This window comes from Rhinolophus sinicus, chromosome 4 (assembly GCF_057876585.1).
Source record: "Rhinolophus sinicus isolate RSI-liver-muscle chromosome 4, RSI-T2T, whole genome shotgun sequence".
Lineage (NCBI taxonomy): Eukaryota > Metazoa > Chordata > Mammalia > Chiroptera > Rhinolophidae > Rhinolophus > Rhinolophus sinicus.
The window spans coordinates 76002973-76030541 of NC_142504.1; the positions used below are offsets into that span (position 1 = coordinate 76002973).

At 36.0% G+C, this 27569-nt stretch overlaps 2 pseudogenes across 1 annotated transcript; one reads left to right on the forward strand and one right to left on the reverse strand.

The window, feature by feature from the left end:
- Positions 1-70: 70 nt before the first annotated feature.
- On the reverse strand, positions 71-25055 carry LOC109452338 (proteolipid protein 2 pseudogene; annotated as a pseudogene). Its single transcript, XR_016021148.1, has 2 exons — positions 24736-25055; positions 71-5859 (listed from the first exon to the last, which is right to left on the reverse strand). The product of XR_016021148.1 is annotated as a proteolipid protein 2 pseudogene (transcript).
- Positions 24578-27015, forward strand: LOC109452330 (ataxin-7-like protein 1 pseudogene; annotated as a pseudogene).
- The last annotated feature ends 554 nt before the right edge of the window (positions 27016-27569 follow it).

Below are 27569 nucleotides of genomic sequence, written 5' to 3' on the forward strand. Positions count from 1 at the left end.
GAGAGTAGTTAATTCAATGGAGGAGTTATTTGCAAGTTGCAGAGAGAAATAAAGGAAATACACTATAACGAGCCACCTGCTGTATGTCTTTATTATCGCAAGGGGAAGGTGACAGAGGCATCATAGGTAAAGATGCCTGTTGCGATTAGGCCCAGTACCCCTGCGATGATTGTGGAGAGGTTTCCTCTCTCAATAAGGACAATAATGGAGGTGATCAGGAAAAGTATCGCTGCTATGAAGGTTCGGAAGAAATCACACCAGGGCCAGTTGACGATAGTTATCTTGGTGTGCAGGTTACACGAGTAGAGGACCAAGAAAAACACAGCAACGATCTCCTCAGCCACTGAAAGGGAGGAGTATTTTGGTGCTGAGATACTGAAGCATATCAGCATCACCAAGCAGACTATAATCTCAGCAAACAGAAGAACTCCCTTTTGGGTGCTCCAGAAGTTGGTGCAGGTGACCCAGCAGCTAGGGGCCGAGTCGCGTTGGGAATCCGTCATAGCTTCCACTCTAGTCCCTGGGAGCACATAGAATCTGCTCGCTTCCCTGTGCGTTGGAGAACGCTGCACTTCCACAGGACTTGCCCACCGTCTAGAAAGTGATTTTTAAAACTTGCAGTCTGAAACTGAGTTGATCACTTGCTAAAGCAGTAATAATGATAACAATAATGATAATAATAATAACATCCCTTAGAAATTTTAACAAGATTCATATCTATACAATTCAATATTCAAAAATTCCAGAATGTAATCCAAAATATTTGACAAGCAAAGAACAAGGATAATGTGACCAATTATCAAAGGAAAACACAGCCAACATATGACAATCCCAAGATGTCACAGATGTAGAAAATATAAAACAAAGACTATTGTTAGCTTTATTAATTTAAATTTTTTAAAAATTACAGTTGACATTCAATATTATCTTAGCTTCAGGAGTGCAGCATACTGGTTAGACATTTATATAATTTATGGAGTGACATCCCCCCTGCCCTCCATAAGCCTAGTACTCACCTGACACCATATACAGTTATTACAAAATTATTGATTATACTCCCGGTGCTGTACTTTATAGCGCCATGACTATTTTGTAACTGCCAATTTGTACTTTTTAATCCCTTCCCCCTTTTTACCCAGCCCTCCAACTCCCCTCCCATCTGATAACCATCAGTTTGTTCTCTGTATTTTTTAGTCTGTTTCTGTTTTGTATGTTTGTTAGATTCCACACATAAGTGAAATCATATGGTATTTGTCTTTCTCTGTCTGACTTATTTCACTTAGCATAGTACCCTTTAGGTCCATTCATGTCACAAATGGAAAGATTTCATTCTTTTTTGTGGCTGAGTAATATTCCATTGTATATATGTACCACTTCTTCTTTATCCAATCGTCTATTGATAAACACTTAGATTGCGTCTATATTTTGGCTACTGTAAATAATGCTACAACAAACATAGGGATGCACATATCTTTTCGAATTAGTGTTTTGGATTTCTTCTGCTAAATACCCAGAAGTGGAATTGCTGGATCATAAGGTAGCTCTATTTTTAATTTTTTGAGGCGACTCCATAATGTTTTCCATAGTGGCTGCACCAATTTGCAATCCCACCAACACTGCATGAGGGTTTTCTTTACTCTACATCCTCACCATACTTCTTTGTTGATTTATTGATGATAGCCGTTCTGACAGTTTTCAGGTAATATCTCATTGTGCTTTTAATTTGCATTGCTGGTGATTAGTGATGTTGAGCATGTTTTCAAATGTCTATTGGCCATCTGTATGTCTTCTTAGAGAAATGTCTATTCAGGTTCTCTGCACATTTGTTAATCGAATTGTTTGATGTTTTGGTGTTGAGTTGTATGAGTTCTTCATAAATTGTGGATATTAACCCCTTATCAGATGTATCATTGGCAAATATCTTCTCCTATTCAGTAGGTTGTCTTTTTGTTTTGTTGATGGTTTCCTTTGCTCCACAAAACTTTTTAGTTTGATGAAGACCCATTTGTTTATTTTGTTTGTTTGTTTGTTTCCCATGCCTGAAGAGATATATAAAAAAAAATTACTAAGAGCAGTGTCAGAGTGTATACTGCCTATAATTTCTTAAAGGAGTTTTAGGTTTCAGGTCTTAACATTTAAGTCTATAATCTATTTTGAGTTTATTCTTGTATATGGTGTAAGAAGGTGGTGTAGTTTCTTTTATTTTCTTCTTTTTTTTGGCATCTATCTGTCCAGTTTTCCCAACATCATTTATTGAATAGGCTGTCTTTACCCAGCATATAGCCTTTCCTCCTTTGTCTTAGATTGACAATATAGGTGTGGGTTTACTTTTGGGCTCTCTGTTCAATTCCATTGATCTATGTGTCTGTTTTTATGCCAGTATAATGCTGTTTTGATTACTATAGCCGTGTAGTATACAAGGTTGGACAATTAAGTTCGCAAACTCATCCTAGAGAAAGTTCTACATACCTCATTGCTGAATATCACTATGGTCACCTTCAAAATACTCCCCTTGGGAACCTATGCACCGGTGCCAGTGCCTAGTCAATCCTTCAAAGCAATTTTGGAACTTTTTACCTGGAATGGCCATCAGAGCTGTCATCGTATTACACCTTGATGTCCTGAATGTCATCAAAATGTGATCCCTTCAATATTTTCTTTATCTTCAGGTAAAGAAAGAAGCCATTGGGGGCCAGATCAGGTGAGTAGGGAAGGTGTTCCAATACGGTTATTTGTTTACTGGCTAAAAACTCCCTCACAGACAGTGCCATGTGATCTGGTGCATTATCATGATGCAACAGCCATAAATTGTCGACAAAAAGTTCAGGTTGTCTAACTTTTCATGCAGCCTTTTCAGCTCTTCTAAATAGTAAACTTGGTTAACTGTTTGTCCAGTTGGTACAAATTCATAATGAATAATCCCTCTGATATCAAAAAAGGTTAGCAACATCGTTGCAACAAGTTTGCGAACTTATTGTCAGACCTTGCTTGTAGTTTGACATTAGGTAGCATGATACCTTCACATTGTTCTACTTTCTCAAGGTTCCTGCATCCATTTGGGGTCTTTTGTGGTTCCATATAATTTTAAAAAATTATTTGTTTTATATCTGTGAAAAATGCCACTGGTACTTTGATAAAGATTGCATTGAATCTATAGATTGTTTTGGGTAGTATGGACATTTTACCTATATTATTAATAATTCTTCCTATCCATGAGCATGGTATAGGCTTTCATTTATTTGTATCTTCTTCAATTTCTTTGTTCAATGTTTTATAATTTTCTGAGTACAGGTCCTTTACCTCTTTGGTTAAATTTATTCCTAAGTATTTTATTTTTCTTGATGCAATTGTAAATGGGATTGTTTTATTAATTTCTCTCTGATAGTTTATTACTGGTGTATAAAAATGCAACTAATTTCTGAATATTAATTTTGTATCCTGCTACTTTACTGAATCCATTTATCAGTTCTAACAGTTTTTTGGTGGAACCTTTAGGGTGTTCTAAATATAGTACCATGTCATCTGCAAATAATGGCAGTTTTACTTCTTCCTTTCCAATATGGATGCCTTTTCTTTCTTTTTCTTGTCTGATTGCTGTGTCTAGGACTTCCAATACTATGTTGAATAAAAGTTGTGAAAGTGGGACATCCTTGTCTTGTTCCTAATCTTAAGGGGAATTCATTTAGCTTTTCCCCATTGGGTATGATGTTAGCTGTGGGTTTGTCATATATGGCCTTTATTATGTTGAGATATGTTCCCTTTATTCCCACTTTGCTGAGAGTTTTTATCATAAATGGATGTTGGATTTTGTCAAATGCTTTTTCTGCATCTATTCATATGACCATATGATTTTTATTTTTCATTTTGTTTATGTGGTGTATTACATTAGTGATTTGCAGATATTGAACCAACCCTGCATCTCAGGAATAAATCCCTTTTAATCATGGTATATCTTTTTAATGTATTGCTGAGTTTGGTTTGCTAATATTTTGTTGAGTATTTTTGTATTTATGTTCATCAAGGACACTGGCCTATAATTCTCTCTCTCTCTCTCTCTCTCTCTCTCTCTCTCTGAAATGTGTCTGTCTGGTTTTGGAATCAGGGTAATTGTGGCATCGTGAAGTGAGAGTCTTTCCTCCTCTTGAATTTTTTGGAATAGTTTGAGAAGAAAAGGTGTTAATTCTTCTTTGAATGTTTGGTAACATTCACCTGTGAAGTCATCTGGTCCAGGACTTTTGTTTGATGGGAGATTTTTGATTACAGATTCAATTTCATTACTAGTTATGGGTCTGTTCAGATTTTCTGTCTCTTTGACTCAATATTGGAAGATTGTATGTTTCTTGGAATTTATCCATTTCTTCCAGATTGTCCAGTTTGTTGGCATATAATTTTCTTATAATTCTTTGTATTTCTGGCATGTCAGTTGTCACATCTCCTCTTTTATATCTGATTTTATTTATTTGGGTCTTCTCACTTTTTTTCTTGATGAGTCTGGTTAAAGGTTTATCAGTTTTTTTTATCTTTTCAAAGAACCCAGCTCTTGGTTTCACTAATCTTTAGTATTGTTTTTTTAGACTCTATTTTGTTTATATCCTTGATGATCTTTATTATTTTCTTCCTTCTAGTCACTTTTGGTTTTCTTTCTTTCTTCTTTCTTTCTTCTTCTCCTTCTCCTTTTCCCCCTTCTCCTTCTTCTTCTTCTTCTTTTCCTTCTCCTCCTTCTCCTTCTCCTTCTCCTTCTCTTTCTTTTTAACTACAGAATATTGGGGAAAAGTGTGTTTTCCCATAGCCCATCAGCTCCAAGTAGTTGTCCTTCAATCTAATCGTGGAGGACGCAGCTCAGCTCCAAGTCCGGTTGCCGTTTTCAATCTTTAGTTGCAAGGGGCGCAACCCACCATCCCATATGGGAATTGAACTGGCAACCCTGTTGTTCAGAGCTTGCGCTCTAACCAACTGAGCCATCCGGTCCTCCTGTGTTCTTCTTTTCTTTTGTTCCTTTACTGTAAGATTAGATTATTTATTTGAGATTTTTCTTGTTTTTTGAAGTAGGTCTGTATTGCTCCGAATTTCCCTCTTAGAACTGCTTTGGCTGTGTCCCATAGATGTTTGGTCATTGTGTTTTCATTTTTATTTGTCTCAAGGTATCTTTTTATTTCTTCCTTGATGTCTTTGTTAACCCATTCATTGTTTAGTAGGATGTTATTTAGCCTCCATGTGTTTGTGTTTTTTAGTTTTCTTCTTGTAATTGACTTCTAGTTTCATAGCATTATGATCAGAGGAGATGCTTGACATGATTTCAATCTTCTTAAATTTATTGAGATTTGTTTTGTGGCCTAACATGTGGTCTATCCTGGAAATTGTTCCATGTGCACTTGCAAAGAATGTATATTCTGTGGCTTTGGGGTAAAATGCTCTAAAAATACCAATTAAATCTACCAAGTCTAATATGTCATGTAAGGCTGTTGTGTCCTTGTTGATATTCTGTCTGGATGATCTATCCATTGATGTCAATGGGGTGTTAAAGTCCCCTAAAATTACTCTGTTACTGTTGATCTGTCCCTTTATGTCCATCAATATTTAGGTGCTTCTACATTGGGTGCATAAATGTGTACAATGTTTATATCCTCTTGTTGGATTGATCCCTTTATCATTATGAAACATCCTTCTTTGTCTTTTATTATAGACTTTGTTTTAAAGTCTTTTTGTCTGATATAAGTATTGCTATCCCAGGTATTTTTATTTCCATTTTCAAGAAATATCTTTTTTCATCTACTTTCCATCTATTGTGTCTTTTAATCTGAAGTGGGTCTCTTGCAGACAGCCTATAGATGGATCTTGTTTTCTTATCCATTCAGCCACCTGTAAGACAAAGACTTTAAAGCAGATACTATAATAAGCTCCAAAAGTTAAAAAAACACACACACAAAAAAAAACACATGGAATAAAATAAAAGGAAAGATAAAACTTCTTAGTAAAGAGATTGAATTTTTGAAAATGAATAAAATCGTCTATAATATAAAATTTACTGGATGAGTTCAATAGCAGGATAAAGATCACAGAGAAAAGAGTCAGTGAACTTGAAGATAGATTAGTAGAAATTATCCAATCTGAAAACAAAGAGAATAGAGATTGGAAAAATTGAATAGAACATCAAGGAATTATGGAACTTCATCAAAAATTGAATATTTATAACAATAAATAAATCTGTGTGAAAATATTTGCTCAAAAGATATTTGAGGAAATGATGGCTGAAAACTTTGCAAATTTGGTGAAAGACATTAACTTGAAGATTCAAGGAGTTTAGTGGACATAGAACAGAATAAACTCAAGGAAAACCACACCCAGACACATTATAACCAAATTGCTGAAAACTAAATGTAACGTAAAAATCTTGGGCAGGGTCTAAGTTGGTGGTGTAGGAAGACCCTGAACTCACCTCTTCCCATGGACACATCAAATATACACCTACATATAAAGCAATTCCTCCTGAAGAAGAACTGAAGGCTGATTGAACAGCATTAGTACAACAAATGATAGAGGGACCACATTGAGAAGGGTAGATGAGATGGAGACACAGTAACACTGGGAACCTCACCCTCATGCTGAGTCCTGTAGTAGGAAGGAAAACCATTGAGGGGCCAAGGCATAGACTCACCCACCCCGGGGCACAGCAGAACAAACAAACAAACAAACAAACAAACAAACAATCCAGTAGTTTATAGGGCACATAGACTATAGGTGAAGTAAATAAAATTTTTTACAGTGTCTGCCAAATGACTGGAGAACTGGTGGAATTCTCTCCAGGATCAGAAGTGCTGGTAAACATGATGTTTTACGTTCTCCGTTATAGCCCTGCATGGGATATAGCCCTGCACTGTCCAGGTGCTCAAGCTGGCTTGCCAAGGCTGCCTCAGTGTGTCCTGGGCCCCTGGCCCACCAGCTTCAATAGTTCCTCCAAAGGTAGCCTCAGTGTGGCATGTCCCAGGATCCCCTGGCCTGTGCCCATCCCAGCTTCCGCCATCCCACTGGGCTGGTCCTAGTGTGAAATGTCCTGAAATCCCATGACTATGACTGCTCCAGCTCCAGCCATCCCACCAGGGCAGCTCCAGTGCAGAGCAACCTTGGACACCCTAGCCTGTATCTATTCCAGCTCCAGTTGCTTGTCAAAGCTGCCTGGCACACAGTTTACATAGGGGTCACCTCTACATAGGCCACTCCTTAAAGACTGGGAGAGGTTGCTGTTTTGCCTTATTCATAGAAACAAATACATAAAGTTAAACAAAATGAAGAGACAAAGAAATATGTTCCAAATTAAAAAACAAGCTGGAACCCCTAATAAGACACAGATAAGTAATTTACCTGATAAAGAGTTCAAAGTAATGGTTATAAACATGTTCACTGAATGTGGGAGAAGAATGGAGGAGCATGGTGAAAACTCAACAAATAGAATATGTAAGAAAGAATCAATCAGAGTTGAAAAATGCAATAACTGAAAGAAAAAAAAATTCTGGAGGAAATCAACAACAGATTAAATAATATAGAAGAACAGATCAACAATTGAGAAGACAGAACAGTGGAAATCATCCAATTAGGAGTTTTAAAAATGAGGATAGTTTAAGGGACCTCTGGGGAAAATAAAGCATTCTAACATTTACATTATAGGGGTCCCCAAGGTAAGACAGAGAGAAATGATCAGTAAACATATTTGAAGAAATAGTACCTAAAAACTTCCCTAACCTGGGAAAGCAAATAGACACCCAAGTCCAGGAAGCAGAACCCAGAGAGGAAAACACCAAAACGTATTATAATTAAAATGGGAAAAGTTAAAGATAAATGAGAATATCTTGAAGGCAGTAAGAGCAAACCAACTAGTTACATACAAGGGAAACCCAAAAAAACAATTAGCTGATTTTTCAGAAGTTTTGCAAGCAAGAATGGGGTGGCAGGATATATTTAAAGTGCTGAAAGAAAAGATTTAGAACTAAAAATATTCTACCCGGCAAGGTTATCAATCAGAATTGAAGGAGAGATAAAGCAAAAACTAAAGGAGTTCATCATCAATAAACAGTCATTAAAAGAAATGTTAAAGGGTCTTCTTTAAGTGGAAAATAAAAGACCATAACTAGAAATAAGAAAATATATGACAAAAAAAAAAAAAAAATCTCACTGGTAAAGGCAAATATATAGTACAGACAGGGAATCAGCTAACTTAAAAAGCTAGTATGAAGGTTAAAAGACAAAAGTAATGAAATGAACTATAAGTACTCAAATTAAAGAGATGAAAAATACGACATCAATAACATAAAACATAAAGGGGGGTAAAAATGTAATGCTTTTAGAATATGATCTAACTTAACTGACCATCAGATTTAAATAAACTGATATATATATATAACCATCAGGAATGAACATAAACAAAGAAATACTCAGATGAAGGTAAGGTAAACTAAGAGAAAACATAGCTAGCTAAAAGAAATGCTAAATTACATATATATATATAAATTGTAATAGTTATTTTCTTTTCTTAAAATGTGTATACATTTTTTTGGCACCCTCTGTGACAAAAAAATGTATACACATTTTAAGAAAGGAAAACTGTTTTAAAATTGTAGTACTCAATATATACCAACAACAAAAGATGAATACAAGTCACATTTGACTTCTGCAATTACAAGAGGTCCTCAAAGTGGTTACCATCAGTATCTAGGCACTTCTGATTATGGCGAACTACTGCTTGAGCAACATTGACCAAAGTGTCCACTGGTATGCATTTTTTGGCACCCCCATATATACTCATATATATATATCAGTGTATTTAAAGCTGATGGTCAGATATACACATATGTATGTCAATATACATGAACCTCATAACCACAAACAAAAAACCTATAATACATGGACAAAAAAATAAAGAGAAAGGGAACCAAACATAACACTAAAGAAAATCATCAAACCATAAGACAAGGGACCAAGAGAAGAGGAAAGGAGCAGAGAAAAACTACAAAAACAATTAACAAAATTGCAATAAGTACATACCTACTAATAATTACTTTAAATGTAAATGGACTAAATGCTCCAATTAAAAAGACACAGGGTGGATGAATGGATGAAAAACCAGACCCATCTACTTACTTGTATGTGCTGCCTAGAAGATATTCACTTCAGAGCTAAAGATAATAACGTTAACAATGATGGTTCCTCATCAGAAACCACAGAGGCTAGAAGACAGTAGAACAACATCTTTAAAATGATAGGAAAGAATTGTCAACCTAATTCTATATCCAGCAACAATAACCATCAGGAATGAACATAAATAAATACTCAGATGAAGGTGAACTAAGAGAAAACATAGCTAACTAAAAGAAATGCTAAATTATATATATATATATATATGGTTACAAGAAGTGGAGTACAGCATTAGGAATAGATGCAGTGGAAATGTCAGAGGGGTAGTAGATGGCGGGACTATCACTGTGTGAGGGATATAAATGATAAATATCTAACTATTACATTGTTTTGTACACCTGAAACTAATAAAAAAATGTTAAAAAAAAGGAATAAAATGCTAAAGGAAGTTCTTCAGATTAAAGGAAAATAATACCAGATGAAATCTGGAAATTTAGGAAGGAAAGAAGAACAAAAAACAGCAATATCTAGGTAAATATCGAAGACTGTGTTTTTATGTAAGGTTCTTTAAAATACGTATAATTGCTGAAAGAAAAATTCTAACATTGCCTGATGGGGTTTTTAATACATGTTGATTTAATACACTTGACAGCTATAACATAAAGGGGGAGATTAAGGGACTTATATGGTTGTAAAGCTTCTACATATTACTTAAATGGTAAAACATTAGTTTAAGCAGACTTTGAAATGTTAAGCATCGCTGTTGTAATAATTAGAGCACAGAGTCTCAACTTGGGGTGATTTTGTCCACAAGGGTACAAGTGACAATGTCTGGAGACAATTTTGACTGCCATCACTGGGGAAGAGGTGCAACTAGCATTTAGTGGGTAGAGGTCAGAAATATTGCTAAACATCCTACAATGCACAGGACAGCTGTCCAGAACAAAGAATTGTCTGGTCCAAAATATCAGTAGTATTGAGGTTGAGGAAGTTTTCCCTAGAAAAATGAGAGAGACAGAGACAGAGAGACAGAGAACTAAAAAGTAGTATACAAAATAAACTACCCAAAAGAAGACAGGAAAGGGAGAACAGGGGAACAAAAAATCAGAACAAACACAAAACACATAGCAAAATAATAGACCTAAATCCAACCACACCAGTAATTACATTAAATGTAAATGGTCTAAAGACACCAATTAAAAGATCAAAGTAGTCATATTGGATTTAAAAAATCTACATGTTTGTCTCAAGAAATCCAGTTTAAATATAAGGACTTAGATAGATTAAAAGTAAAAGAATGGGAAAAGATGTTCCATGCAAACAATAATCAAGAGAAAGCTGGAGTGGCTATTTTAATATCAGTCAGAGTAGACTTCAGAACAAGGAATATTATAAGGAATTTGTACAAAAGGATATTACAGATTTATAAAATGGTCACTTTATCAAGAAAATATAATAAATCTAAATGGGTATGCACCTAATAACAAGGCTTTAAATTAAATACATGAAGCAAAAACAAATCTTGACAAATTTAAATAAATCAGAATTATACAAAGTGTGTTCATTGATCATAATAATTGTATTAAAAATCAGCAACAGAAAGATAGTTCTTTTTTAGTTTTGCATGTGGATACCAAGTTGTTTGATCACCAGTTGCTGAAAATCTATCCTTTCACCATTGAATTTCTCTGGCATCTTTGTTGAAAATCTATTGACCAGTTTTTATGAGTCTATTTCTGAACTCTATTCTATTTAATTGATTTATATGTTTATTTCTCTCTTTTTTTAGTTTTCATTTGTATATTTCTTTTCTTTTTTTTTAAATTAACGTTTATTGGGTGACAATTGTTAGTAAAGTTACATAGATTTCAGGTGTACAATTCTGTATTACATCATCTATAAATACCATTGTGTGTTCACCACCCAGAGTCAGTTCTCCTTCCACTCCCATATATTTGATATATGTTTATCTTTTACCAGTGATACAATATCTTGATAACTGTAGCTTTATAATGAGTTTGAATGAAGTATGGTAAGTGTTCTCTTGTTTGGCTATTGTAGGTTCTTGGTTTATCCATGGAAATTTTAGAATCAGCTTGTTAATTTCTGCAAAATACTCTGCTGATATTTTTATTGAGATTTCATTAACTCTACAGATCAATTTGGGGACAATTGACATTTTAATAACATTAAGTCTTCAAATCCATGAACACAGTATACTTTCGATTTATTTGGGTCTTTTATTTCTTACATCAATAACTTATAATTTTAGCACATATTTCATTAGCTTATACCTAAACATTTCATATTTTATACTATTCTATAAAGTATTCTTTTCAAATTTCAATTTCTAATAGCTCTTGCTAGATTATAGAAATGCAAATGATGTTTGTATATTGACCTTGAATCCTGTGACTTTCTTAAATTCACTTATTAGCCCCAGTAGCTGTTTCCTACATTCTTTGGGGTTTTCTATTTGTTGTCAGCCGATAGAGACAGACTTATTTTGTCTTTTTAATCTGTATTTATTTAATTTATTTTTATTGTGTTATTGTACTGGCCTGGACCTTTAGTACAGTATTGGATAGAAACAATGAGGGTGGGCATCCTTCCCTTGTACCGAGTCATAAGGAAAAACATTCAGTCTTTCATTAATATGTTAGTTACAGGTGCCCTCTATTAAAATGAGGAATTTTTTTTCTATTCTTGGTTTGATAAGCTTTTAAAAAGTTTAAATATGGATGCTTTTTTGCATCCATTAAGATGATTGTGTAATTTTTCTTTTCTATTCTTTTGATATGGTAAATTACATAACTTTTAAATGTAAAATCAACATTCCACATTCCTTGGCTAAACATCCAACTTACTATAAAGTATCATTTTTATATATTGCTGGATTCACTTTACTAACATTTATGTTTATATTCTCTTTCTTTCCCTCTTTCTTCTTTTCATTGTTTGTTTGTTTCACTGTCATGGTAATGCTAGCCTCACACCAGACTGTGGTAGAATTCTTATAATATCTTTCACTCACTAGTGAAACCTGCAGTTTGCTAAAAGTTTAAAAAAAATTTTTTTTTTATTGACAAATATTGGGGAACAGTGTTTTTCCAGGAGCCATCAGCTCCAAGTCAAGTCGTTGTTTTCAATCTAGTTGTGGAGGGCGCAGCTCACTGGGCCATGCAGGAATTGAACTGGCGATCTTGGTGTTATGAGCACTGCGCTCGAACCACTGAGCCAACGGGCCACCCACCGGTGGCTCAGCTCCAAACTCAAGCTGTTCTTTCTCACTGGTCCATGTGGGAATTGAATCGAACACCTTGGTGTTATAAGCACCAAGGCTCTAACCACGGAGCCAATCGGCCGCCCTTGTTGAAAGTTTTAAGCCATAAATTCCATTTCTTTAGTAAATATTCACATTATCCATTTCTTCTTGAGGGAGCTTTGTTAATTTGTGTCTTTCAAAGAATTGGTCTATTTCATCTAAGTTATTGTATTTCTTGGAATTAATTTTTCAATTATTATCCACTATTGTCCTTGTAATGTGTGTAGTGTTTCTAGTGGTGGCCCTTCTTTCATTCCTCATATTAGTAATTAGTATTTTTCTCTCCTTCTTGGTCAGTTTGACTAGAGTATCATAAATTTTTCTGATCTTTTTAAGGAATCAGCTCTCGGTTTCATTGTTTTTTTCTGTTTTCAAGTTTATTGATTTCCATTCTTATTTTGTTATGTCCTTTCTTCTACTTGCTTTGCATTTAATTCGCTTCTCTTTTTCTAGATTCTTAAGCTGAAAACTTGGGCTATTAATTTTAGACCTTTGTTCTTTTCTATCATCAACATTCAGTTCTATAAATTTGCTTCTAAGTACTGGCTACATTCCACAAATTTTTATATGTTGTATTTTCATTCAATCCAACATACTTTCTAATTTCCCTCGAGATTTCCTCTTTGATATGTTGTTTATTTAGAAATGTGTTGTTTAATTTCCAAATACTTGAACATTTCCCTGATATCTTTCTATTGTTTCCTTGTTCAATTCTAATCTGGTCAGATAATGCACTCTGTATGTGGTTTTCTTTCCCAACTGATTTTTTATTGTGGTAGAACATGCATAACATTTACCATTTTAAGCATATTTAAGAGGACAATTCAGTGGCTTTAAGCACATTTACGATGTATAACTATCACCACTATCTAATTCTAGAACTTTTTCATCATCCCAAAGAGAAACTCTTCATCCATTAAACAGTAACTCTCTTTTCCTCCAGCCTCTGGTAACCTCTTTTCTACTGTCTCCATGAATTTGCCTATTCTGTGTACATTTTTAATACTTTAAATTTGTTAAGATTTGTTTCATGGTCCAGACTACAGTCTGTCGTGGTAAATGTTCCCCGCCCCCCATGTACATTAGGAAAATTTGTGTATTCTGCTGATGGTGAAATATTCTGTGAATGTAAATATGGTCAAGTTGGTTAATAATATTAGTCTTTTATACCCTATTGATTTTTTATTAAATTGTTCTATTCATTTCCAAAAAAGAATTATTGATGTCTCCATACATGAATATGGATTTTCCCTTTAGTTCTATTAGTTTTGCTTCATATATTTTGAAGCCCTGTTGTTAGGTATGTACACATTTAGGATTGTTTTACCTTTTTGATGAGTAACCCATTTAATATTATGTAATGTTTCAGTTTATCCATGTTAATAGTTCTTTTTCCAAATCTTCTTCAATATAAGCCCTCCAGATTCGTGAACTGGAAGTACTCCATTTCACAGTCCCCAGTCAAATATCTTAATCTAATTTTGTCAGATAACTACATTAGTTTACATGTTTCTAAAAACAGAACTACTTGGCTTACAGAACACTCTGAGAGCTGTGTAGAGACTAAAATATATGACCTCCAAGTAGAAGGCAATCTCACATTAGCAAAGGAGACAATATTTGGAAAGCATTTTATGTCTTTTAGTTGAAATAGTAGATTGAATGAAATTTGAAACTCTGTATGGAACTCTTGTGTTTTTACTTACATTATGGGACCTCTAGCCTGTTTCCTTGTCCTATACTTCCCCCAAACTAATATTCTAGTAAACGTCAGTGGGACTGAGCATTAGAGTGATTCCTAATGCCAGAGTACACACAATCCCACTCCCTAAATGCCAACCTAAATTCCTGAGGGAGCCAGGATTGACTTGATATCTATTTCTGGATCTCAGAATAGTTGAGAGTTTTGGTTTGTTTTTAGTCCTAACAAGGCAGCATTAGCTATCATAGCTTGGGGGAAGAAACAGAATCACATCACCACCTATTCAGAACTGTTATTTCCGTGGCATGGAACTTAAAAAAACAAAATACAAAACTACAAACCAAAAAATAGCTCTACTGCCTACAGAAAGGGAAAACTATCTTTGCTGTGATTTGGCAGAAAAGTTAAATCATGAAAATGGGGAGTATCTTTTCTGAGTCTCAAATTTCTCATCTGGCATATGAGAATTATGATAATGCCCGCCTCAGATGGTGGTTGTGAGAAACAAATAAGATAATTGATAAAAATAATTTAATAAGCTGTAAAACTCTTAGTAAATATTAGTTATTAATACTGTCTTTTATATGCACCAATAAGATTTATCATCTTAATGATTTAGTTTTAATTGAAAAAGTTGATACTTTTATTTAACTATATTTTTTTCAAATTCCTTTTTTACTTTATGAAGAAAAGCATTGGCATTTCAGCAACTTTTTCTTTTAGTTTTACTGAGATATAATTGACTTACAGCACTATATAAGTTTAAGGTGTATAGCATAATGATTGTATTTACATATATTGTGAGTAAATTATTTTTAAAAGACTTTTATCCTTTATATTAATTCATCTGCTTTCTATTTTGAACAAGATGACTCAGTCTATCCACATTATTTTCAATGAAGCCATTTTCATTTAAAGGTATTTTAAGAATACAAAATATTTCCACAAATATACACGGTACATCTTATCTTTTAAAGACTAAATTTGAAAAGCTAAAAATCTTTCCTCAGCTATTTCCAGAATATATTGTGCATGAATACTAGTCTTCAGGTTCTCAGAATTCATATCCAGTCATTATTACAGCTCAAGATTTTATACACACACACACACACACACACACACACACACACACACACACACACACACTCGGTGCCAAAAAAAAAGTATACACATTTTAAGAAAGGAAAATTGCATTAAAATTGTAATACTCAAAATATACCAATAACAAAAGATGAATACAAGTCACATTTGACCTCTGCAATTACAAGAGGTGCTCAAAGTGGTTACCATCCGTATCCAGACACTTCTGATTATGGCGAACTACTGCTTGAGCAACGTTGATCAAAGTGTCCATTTGTATACATTTTTTGGCACCCCCGCTACATATATACATACATACACACACATATATATATGTTTGTATGTTTTACGTAAGGTCAGTTGGAATATAGTTTTACTGTGTAATTCAGCTCTTTAGCATATGCAAACATAGTTTTAAAGTCTATGCACACATAGAATATGTGTTTTTGAAATATATGAGATTGACAAGAATAATTTTAAAAATAAATTATATTTTTAAATAGTTTATTTAGCACAAATTGTACTAAAATGTTTTTACATTATTCAGAGTAATTTAAAGATTTTAGTGTGCGTCAGCATCATCTTTTTGAAAATCATATATTAACATGAACGTGACTGTTTATAGAAGCTATAAAAATACTATTCAAAGCATAACATGGAAAACCAAATTAAAGAAGAAAGTTCTCTAAATTAGCTTCCCTATTTAGAATTTATTGTGATTGAGATTTTCTTTGCAAGTATGAAGCATAGGTATTTTTAAATTATTTGGTTATCTCAATTGCTTACATTCTGAGTAAACTGGAGTTTTATATATTCTTCAATCAATAGGCAACTAGGGGAAGGAGAATGCATTCATAATGACTAGGAGTTTGCATTTGTGAAAGATGGAAACAGTCATTTATAAGTGAATTGTTCATTTCATCTTTTTAGTTTCTCAATATTAAAATCCAGTGACCAGATATTTAAATTGATGAATTCCAAAAATTAAAAATTTTAATTAAAAGCATGTTTTGTATTTTTCAGAGTTAAGAGACAAATATAGATATTTCACTAAGATATATTATTTATTTTAAGTGTCATAAATTATATGGAATAAAATGTCAGAGAAAGTGTTAGATGAATGTAATAATAATACTTAATATTTATAATTTTAATGATTATTTGTTATATTTACCAATGTTCATTAAACCCTTATTATGTGCCTGGTATAATTCTAGAATTTTATCTGATTATCTCATTTTAGTTATCATAACCCTGTGACATATCCCAGTTTTACAGGTAAAGACATTGAGTCTCAGAATATGAATTAATTTATACATGTCAGGAAGCTAGTATATGACAGAAACATAATTTTCAACAGTTCTCTGACTTCCTCATCTGTGAATTTGCATGTCTTTATATATATTTGTGTGTATATGTCTGTCTTAATATACAACACTGTATTATTTTCACTTGTACTAAAAGAGGAAACTAGGAAATTTGTTCCTTCTCTAGTAGATAATGTAGGCTATATATACTTTTAAGGGTTTTCAAAAACATATGGTATATATAGTCACATTGTGTACCTCATCAGCACATTTAGCGTTTTTATAGTTCTTTTGCCTCCTAAAAGGAATATGGTTATCTGATATTTTGATAGAAGTGTGCTTTCCTTTAACATTATAAAAGTATGAAAAATATTTGAAAATCCAAACTATTTCTGAGTGGCTAAGAAGTCGAGTTTAGACATGCTGTAAAACATACTAAGTAACTCATAAATACCAGTTTTAAATATTTTTATTTTTTAAAAACTTTTAATAAACTTTGTTTTTTAGAACAGTTTTAGGTTCACAGCAAAACTGAGTGGAAAGTACAAAATGTTCCCCTACATCCCTGCCCTTGACATGCAGAGGCTCCTCCACTATCAACATCCTATTTCTAAGTGATGGATTTTTTATAATCGATGAACAAACATTGGCATATCATTATCACCCAAAGTCCATAGTTTACATCAGGATTCATATTGGTGTTGTACATTCTATGGGTTTGGACACATGTATGATAAAATGTATTCACCGCTCTATTAATAGTATCATACAGAGTAGTTTCCCTGTCCTAAAAATTCACCCCTCTCTTCCCCATAACCCCTAACAACCACTGATATTTTTACTGTCTCCATAGTTTTGCCCTTTTCAGTATGTCATATAGTTGGAATCATAGTATATAGCCTTTTTAGATTGGCTTCTTTCGCTTAATAACATGCATTTAAGTTTCCCCCATGTCTTTTCATTACTTAATAGCTGATATATTTTTAGTGCTGAATAATATCCCATTGTCTGAATGAACTACAGTTTATCTATTCACTTACTTAAGGACATATTGGTTGCTTCCAAGTTTTGGCAATTATGAATGAAGCTGCTACTAATACAAGGTCTGCCAATTAAGTTAGCAAACTCATCCTAGAAAAAGTGCTACATACCTCATTGCTGAGTATCACTATGGTCACCTTTGAAGTACTCCCCTTGGGAAGCTATGTACCGATGCCAGAGCCTAGTCCACCCTTCAAGGCAATTTTGGAACTCTTTCTCTGGAATGGCCATCAGAGCTGTCATCGTATCATCCTTGATGTCCTGCCTGTCATCAAAATGTCTTCCTTTCAATATTTCTTTTATCTTTGGGTAAAGAAAGAAGTCATTGGGGGCCAGATCAGGTGGGTAGGAAGGGTGTTCCAATACAGTTATTTGTTTACTGGCTGAAAACTCCCTCACAGACAGTGCCGTGGGAACTGGTGCATTGTTGTGATGCAAGAGCCAGAAATTGTTGGTAAAAAGTTCAGGTCGTCTAACTTTTTCACGCAGCCTTTTCAGCACTTCCAAATAGTAAACTTGGTTAACTGCTTGTCCAGATGGTACAAATTCATAATGAATAATCCCTCTGATATCAAAAAAGTTTAGCAACATTGTTCTAACTCTTGATTTGGACTGATGGAACTTTTTTTGATTGTGGAGAATTGGCTGAGTTCCATTGTGCACTTTGATGCTTTGTTTCAAGGTCATATTAGTACATCCATGTTTCATCACCAGTGATAACATGGCCCAAAACATTGCCTTGTATCTCCAAAAGATCTTTGCAAACTTCGACTCTCCTTTGCTTTTGTTCATCAATGAGCTCCTTTAGGACCATGTTTGCATATAACTTTCTCATGCCAAGATTTTCCGTTAAGATTTTCCTAACTATTTCTCTATCAATATTTACTTGGTCTGCTATGCTTCTCACAGTCAGCCGATGATTTTGACGCAATGATGAATTTTTGCAATGTTTTCATCAGTTCTGCTCGTTACTGGCTACCCTGACCTCTCTTCATCAGTGATGTGTTCTCTCCCCTCAGAAAAACGTTTAATCCATTTGTACACTGCCATTTTCTTCATGGCATTATCCCCATAAACGTGGACTAACATGTCCCTGATTTCAGTTCCACTTTTGCCAAGTTTAACAAGAAATTTAATGATTGTTCATTGCTTTAATTCAAGCTCAGACATTCTCTCGCTGGCACACAAAAACATGCAACAACAGGAATGAACACCACTCAGCAAGACAATACCACACATCCACATGAACACAGCTGAGACACTGATATATCAAAGTTATGAAGCCTTACCGAGCTATTTGTACCGTGCTGCTAATGTAAGCACACAGTGGCAAGTTCGTGAACTTAATTGGCAGACATTGTGCATTTAGAACAACATCAGGCACTGAGACATTCTCTGGGTGGACCTGACCAAATCACAGGAACCTTTAAAAGAAGATGAAGCATTAGAGACCACACTTCCATTGGTCTGTTGCTTGTGGGTGCCTTCTGGGACCTGAAAGTTGTCCTGGACCAATAGCTAGCAAGAAAAGAGGGATCTCTGTCTTACCACCGCAAAACAGTGAATTCTGCCAACAACCTGAATGATTTTGGAAGAGGACTCCAAGCCTGAGATGAGAATCATAGCCCCAGCCAACAACCTCACCTCATTGCAGCTTGGTGAGGCCCTGAGGAGAGAAACCAGCTAGCTAACCTGTACCTGGATTCCTGACCACAAGAACTGTAAAATATATTTAGTGTTGTTTTAAACTGCTAAATTTGTGGTAGTTTGTTACACAGCAATAGAAAATTAATAACAGTTCTTGCTTTTGAGCTTTGTTGGGTGGGACTAGAGCAGCTTTGAGTCTAGGGCTAATATCATCCCATTACTGGCGCAAAACATTTCTACTCAATACTCTGAATTATAAGGTTTTTCACTCTGGCTAGGGGAACAGGAACCATATCCACCAGTGGATTAACTCTAAGGATTATTCCTTTTAATCCACTTGGTTATTCTTTCCCCAGCCTCAGGTAGTTTCTTCACAGGAGTATGTTAATCAGTGTTTAGCTGAAGACTTCAGGGGGAATCTCCTCAGATCTCTGGAGTTCTTTCTCTTTGCAGTTCCAGTACTTTTCCTTGTAGGAAATAAGCACCCTGGCTCCTGAGACTCCCAGCTCCATCTCCTCAACTCAGGGAGACCAGTGGGCCCTGCCTAGGTTCCTTCTCCCTGATCCATGTGTGGCCTGAAAATTATGTCTAGGTAAGTTGGGACAATCACAGGGTTCATCTTACTTATTCCTCATCTTACATCCATCACTGTCTTTTGTTACTTGTGTATAATATCTTGAAACCATCATTTCATGTATTTTGTCTGGTTTTTCAGGTGGTTCAGGTAAGAGGATAAATCTGGTTCCTGTTATTCCAGCTTGGTTGGAAGTGGAGCTCCAGTGCCGCACTGTATACTTTTAAATCTTGTTTTTGCTCATCGTGTTTGTTCTTCCAGATTATCCCCTTGGTGAACTTCTTATATCCCAAGGACAAGCCAAATGTTACCTCCTCTATACAGCCTAATCCCAACCTCCAGGAAAAAATAATCATTCCTTTCTTTGTGCTCACATGAGCCTTTTTTATCATATTTCCGTGTTTCCCCAAAAATAAGACCTAGCCAGGCCATCAGCTCTAATGCGTCTTTTGGAGCAAAAATTAATATAAGACCCAATCTTATTTTACTATAATATAAGACCAAATCATATAACATAACATAACATAACATAACATAACATAACATAACATAACATAACATAACATAACATAACGTAATACAATACCAGGTCTTATATTACTTTTTGCTCCAAAAGACGCATTAGAGCTGATGGTCCGGCTAGGTTTTATTTTTGGAGAAACACGGTATGTAGCTAATGGCCAACATCAATTGCTGTATTGCCTAATACAGAACATACCTGTTGAATAAAATAGCATCTGATGATCTTATCAAGGCAGGCCAAGTAGTTCTTATGATGCAAACATATTAAGTAGAAATTCCAGGTTGAATTTTTTCACCACGCTGTTCGTCCACTTCTCATCACTAGTGGCCTAAGCATCTGCCCTCACTCAGGGAATACAAACTAATGCTCATATTAGCTTCACCAGCACACAGGAATGAAGGATGGAAGAAAGGAAGAAAAAGAGGAAAGAAGGCAAGTCTGCTGCACCAAAAGCAACGAAAATCTTTTTTTCAAACTCCTTTTCTTTACGTATTATCCATGCTATTCTTTTCCTTAGTCCATTATATTTAGCTTTGTTAAATACTGGCCTAGAGTAATACTGAATAGACTATGTTTCACATCACTGACTTTCTCTTCTATCTATAGAGACCTGCATTCATAGAAAGTGGGTTTCTAATGGGAAGTTACTTGCAATTTTGATAAGCAACATGGTTTAGCTGACCTAAAACAAACAAATACAGAAGAATAAAGGGCTGGGGGCTTGTTAGGATGGGGGAATCTGTTGGACTCTGTTATTAAACAATTACTGTTTTCTGAGCATTGTATAGGTGTTTCAAATAGATATCAAGAGGAGTTTGTAGGTCATTTTTTAAAGTAGGAGAGGGAGAAAATTGGATACTAATTTTCTGCCCTGATCTCACTGAGATTTTTTTTTTTTTTCGGTCTCATGTATTCTTCCTCAAAAGGGCAGAATCCAGGCCTCAGGCAGTGTGAGAGAAGGGGTTAGTCTGTTCTATAAACTGTTAGAGAGATTTAAAAAATAGGCAATCTAATTGACTCATACATGGCTCACCGCCATTTAAATGCTTGCAAAATTGCTTCTTGCGCAGTAGTAGTGACCACAGAGAAGCAGAAGTAAAATGGAAGTGAGGTGAACTCTTAGGAAATGTTTAACAAGACTTTAAAACTTCTCTTAAACCTTAACGTTTAACCTTGTATAGAACGGTCCTTTGGAAAATTAAATGCATTTCAATGAGCATACTTAACGTCAAAATTCACATACTTTGCCAACAAAATAATATCTCATTGGTGTTAAAAAAAATACATTGTCTTTCAGAACCAAGTGCTGAAGAGAAACAATTTTTTTATCAAGAAAATCTGTGGCTACATTGTTACTAGGGGATTTGTAATCGGCTTTAAACATGTTACTAAAATAGAAGTTAATGTAACTGCTGTGTGCTGTTTATATTTAATTAAACGCTTAAAATAAAATATATTTGGGTGTTTATTTAAGATATCAACACTATGCACATGTAGTACTTTCTCTATATTTACTTTTAACAAAAATATTCTTCTGCTATCTTCTTCAAGACTAACCTTATATTTATTGGCCTTATCTGTGATTATTTCTTAGTTTCTCCCTATGCTCTGCTGAAACTTGCCTCAGGTCATCACTCGGCATCATTTGTTTTTTATTGTCAATCATACTAAAAACAAAAAGTCTCTCATTGGTTTGTGCTTTTCTTTTACTAATTAATGAAATGTAATCAGCTGAAATATAATGCAATTGATTTATAGTTTTTATCTCTAAATTGGTTGGTTGGTCACCAACTTGGAGGTAAGAAACTATTTCCTTCTGTGTCATACTTCATTCTAAAAGCCAAAATTGTCATAATGACAACAATAGCTAGTTACTCAACGTGTTCTTTGTTATAAACAATTATCTTCCCAGTTACCAAAGACATTTTTTTAGGCATCCACTTGAATTTTTTTAAACTAATTTTATTATTTGTTTTATGACTGTCCTTGTTAGTTTTTTAAATACTAATTCACTAGAACTTTATGATATCATTTTGAGTCAAAATGAAAGGCTGAATTTCCTTTAGAGACTAAACTAAGAGCTGACATTCATTATTAAAGTGTTTTTTTTTTTTACTTCTGATAATTTAGTTATGAAAAAACTTTTCAACATTTTGTGTATGTGTATATGACTTACTAGACTATGACACCAACTAATAGAAAGGGTTAAACCATTCTAAAGGAATAAAAGTCTTATTTAAGACACAACACGCCAATAAACATTTTACTTTTAAAAAGTTTTAAGTATTTAATTTCTTTTATCCAATCATTAAAATTATGTACAATTTTACTACATATATGAATATATTATATACGTAATATATATGATAGCTATACCTATATATCTATACTTATATAGCTATATCTAGGTCTCCATATCTATCTATCTATCTATCATATATATATATATATATATATATATATATATATATATATGTAAAGTTTCTGCCCTGGCATCAGAAAATTTGCCCTATGTGCTATGCCATTTTGAGATATTCCAACTATGAGATATTTTGAACATTTTCCAGAACAAAAATCTTAACCATTCTCATAGAATTTAGGGATTATAAGTAAAATAAATGTGGAAAAGGAAAGCTACAACCTTTAAATCACTACCAGGATATGTCCTGTCCGCTTTCTCCCAGTCTTTATGGCTTAAAACATAGCAGAGGTCAAGTGAACTTTAGGGGAAATACTGCACTTCTTAACCCAAATAAGGCAGGGGGAGCAGAGCCATAGATCATGGTGTTAGCCACTACCACCACATTTTTAATCCTTCCTTTAGGAGAGCTAATAATTAAAGAAAGAAACTTATGTCTAGCCCGTTTAGATGAAGAGTAAATGTAAATAAATTTAACTCCTACATTGTTGTTCTTTTAGCTTCCAAGACACTGGCTGCTTGGCAGAATGATTTGGTTTCTCCTCCACTTCCAGGTTTACGTATATGGGCCTGGCTTTACTCTGGAACAGAAAGGCTGTCACTTCAGTTTTGCAGGTAAGCCCTTTACCTGTGTTGACAGAACTCCACCAGGGAGGCCAGGCAAATAAATGTGCTTGTTGCTAGGACACCAGGCTGTTTCCAGGGCAGCAGGACATTGCTATTTGCTATTCTCCTGACTATGAACACTACACCTGTTCCTTAAGAAATATGCTTGTTTTCCTTCATTATAAAGCAAACACTTACTAGGAAATAACATAACTGCATGGCTGCAAATTCACTGTAGCTTTCCAGGAGGAATATAATAGACTAAATAAAATTCAATTTATGAAGGGAATTCACATAGTCATACAACATCTAAGTCTTCATATGGAATAACATGTTTATCTGATTGTTTGAGTCACTATTGTATGTATAGCCCACCATGTGCTACATAGGAAGTAAGGCAACAATACATATTCTTTTAAGGCCTCTCCAAGATTGTTCTACATGTGCTCATGGGGTAACTATCTTTTTGTGAGTTTTTCAAAGACTACATGTGGTGGCTTGCTATGGAACTCACCTTTTTTACACTCTTACTAGCTTCTAGTTGTCACCAAAATTGCCATCACTGCTGTCTATGACTGCTAACTAGAGCCAGGACTAGGTGCCTAGGTACAAAAGTGAAGGAGGCCCTCACTTTCAGGGTCACACAAGTACCCTGATGCCAACATTTACCCAAAAGTGGTAAATACTTGAGTCAAGTATGTCAAGATTTGTGTCAAGAGCAAGTCTCCTATTACTGATGAAATCACTAATTCCAAGGGTTCTTAATCTCTGAACTCAGTTTTAACTGCCTCCTTTATTGTCTCCCCAATATCCTAAAACCAAAGCATAAGCCTGCAGGAACTGGGCTGGAGAACAATTTCATTCACTGAAACGGCCTTGTTCAGAACCATCCTTTTCCCTTAACACTAATTGTCCAAGCAGGATCCTTGGTCCTCCATATGAACAAACTTCTATGGCCCAGATATTGTTCCTTGAAACATGCTCACACATTCACCTTGGATTCTAGATGAATAAGATTCAGGTTCAAGATGAAACTTCAACAGCACATTATTTCCACTTTTTGGAAAGCAACTTCACTTGATACAGTACCTACCTAATGTGGCAGTAAAAGATATTGAGGACCCTCCCCACATTCTCTCTGGAAGCCTCCTTACCCACCCCACCAATAAACTAGGTTGACATTTGTCCTTTATCTGCCAACATCTACATTTTCTTCAAGAGAAAAGATACAATCTAATGTGCAGACCTTCTCCCTCTCCAGTGTCTCCACCTTCCAATTCCAGGACATCACAAGTACAGATGAAAAGAAAAGCCTGTCTCAGTGGCCATATCTCTGCCAGCAGCACCTCATAGCCATTCAAAATGCCCAAAGACAATCTACTTACCTCCAGCATCAAACAGCACACAGTCTTTTCAGCAAAAGGATCAAGGGACAAACCATGCGTTCAGGTTCCTGTAGTCAGTTTAGAGAAAATTCCTTACTTAGTGAAGGCAGATGGTGCCAAAGTCAAAATGACCTCTGCAGCCACTGCTGCGGTCACCGCCTGCTCTCTCTCATCTTCAGCTGTCTTCACCCCACCCTTAATTAAGCCAGTCTTGATGTCCAATCAGTGCCACCTTCTCCAGAGAAGATCTTAAATGGCAAAGGAATTTTGTCCTCCACAATAGACAAAAAACACCAAAATGGTACCAAAAACAACAACAAGCCTTACAGGAGACGTTCAGAGAGAGAATTTTACCCAAATAAACACTGTGGAGAACTGGATCCCGAGACAAAGAAATCTTGCACAAGATCCCTCACCTACAAGACATATTAGCTAAGCCATTTGAGGCCAGTCACCAGCTGGAAAAAGCAATTTGACCTCCTTCTGGTGGAACACAAAGCCAAGTCCTGGGAAAAAGAAGTTAAAGATAAAGAACACCTCCAGACTTCAGCAAGGGAAGTCTTCCAAACCAGTCCAGGCTGGTGTACAATTCTCTGCCAGGATCTTCAGGGAGCTCTGGGCCAAACCTAAAGTTGCACAATCCAGGCTACCTAACTCTGTGCTTCCTAGACCATCATCTGCAAATAGCACAAGCAGCAGGACATCTTCAAATCACAGTGGCTACACTCTGGAAACCCCTCTGCCCATAGTTGGAGGTGACCTCACCAGGCGAATGTTGAGTGATGAAGGGGAGATGGACAGAACCGAAATATCTGAGAAGTCAGACTGTCATTTCTCCATCCACCACCTTAGACTGCTTGTGTTTTAATCATTCAGGAGTCGCCTCATGGGACAAGGGTACTATGTGACAGAAGATGGGATCGTTTTTGATTTGCACTAAACTCCATGGTAGAAGAACACTTGAATTCACAGATGTGGCAGCACAGAAACCTGACCCACAGAGCACCAGGTCCCTCCCCCCATTTCAGGACTTGCCTAACCAATCTGCTGTTACTGAGCAAAATTGGGGCTGCCTGGGTGCCAACTCTGGAAAGCATAGCACCCCACAGCCCTCTCAACATTGCTGCCTAAACCCCAAGCCCCAACATGCCAAACCTGAAGGGCTGGCTGCTTCATTAGGGAGAAAAGGAATGGCTAAGACTCTGTTGTCATTGACAAGCATTTAATTCTCCATCAGGAGATGCCAACGTACTATTCTCTTTCAGCCAGGAAGATCCCCCGTGTGGCAGATAGCCCAGGCCCTCTCCAGTAGTCACATCACCATTTCTGTTCCAGCATCCGTTTTACGGCCTTTCAGCAACCCCAGTGCTGTGTATCTTCCTTCATGCTGCCATCAGTGCTAGACTCACCTCTTCTTACATAATGACATCAGCCATGCTCTTAAACACAGCTTTTGTGACATCGCTGGGCCTGAGCACCCTGGTGTCACACGCCACAGCTTTCCCTCATGTGGTTGCAACCGTCAGCATCATGGACTCAACCTCCAAGGCCCCATCTGCTGTGGCCCCGATACCAGCCGTCATCCCTTTCCCATCCCACAAGCCATCCAAGATCAAAACCAGCAAATCCTCAGACGTCAAAGTCCTGTTTGCCTGTAGCAATGAGGTTCCAACTAACAAAAAAAAAAAGGAAACTGCAGTCCTCAACTTCCTCTTTTTCCTCCTCATTCTCCTTGCAGACATCCCTCTGGTCTCCATTGTCAGGCCCCCACAAAAAGAACTGAGCTTTGAATGCCAGTTCAGCTTTGATCTCCTACCGGGCGGGCCCTCCCTGTAACAGTCTGCCTGTGCACAACTCAAACAACGAAGTGAGCCCACTCAGTGCCAAACTGGAGCCCTCAGGCCGGACCTCCTGAGGTCCGTCCTGAGGGCTTGGTGAGCGGCAGTGACTCCTGTTCCCTCTCTCTGGCCGCACACAATGCCACATCTTCTCTGCTCCTCACGTTTGACAAGTTAGAAGGAAAAAAGTGTAAGAACTCAAGTTCCAGTAGGAAAGCCTATAAAAATCACTAAAATTCCTGGTTTGAATAGCTTTCACAAAAAACACCTGCCCAGCCTTCTTGCATTGGTTCCAGATCTAGTTAACAGTGCCCCTTCTCTGTAGGTTGGGGAAAATAGCAGCCTAGCTTTGTCACAATCCAGCCCTTCAAGCACGTCCAGCCCAGGACACAGCAGACAGATGACCACAAATAGAAGGGACAGTATAAGGACTCTTCCATAACAAGACTATAAAGTCATTTCCAAACCAATGCCTGGCCACCTGCCTCCATGCCAGGAAGCTGTGGAGGGTGGTGGTGGTGGTGGGGTGGAGTGGACAGTGGGGGAGTCCATTCTCGGGCCCTGCTTGTGGCTCTGGCCTTTCTTCTTTTTTTAATGACCAATTTTTAGTTTTGGAGAAAAAGGCAAAAGAATGTGAATTTAAGATTTACAGAAAAAAACAAAAAAGCTATTGATTAGTAGGATATCAATTAGATAACTGAGAGTTTGACTCAGTTGACCAAACCTAACGGATTTTAAAGATATGGTGTCTCACCATAGCTACAAAACTACTTCCGAGAGCAGTGATTCTCTTTTCAAAAGGTCTCCGCAGTGCCTGAAAACAGAGCTCAAGTACCTCCCTTCTCCTTGCCTAGTCAATTCATCTTTTAAAAGTTTTATTCTGGAGGTTCTCTTCGCTTTTCTTACTCTGCTTAAATCAGGGGCTAGACTTGCCTAAAGGCATCTGACTCCTTTCCCAATAGAAATAAGAGGCCCTGCACATGTCAAGGAGGTATA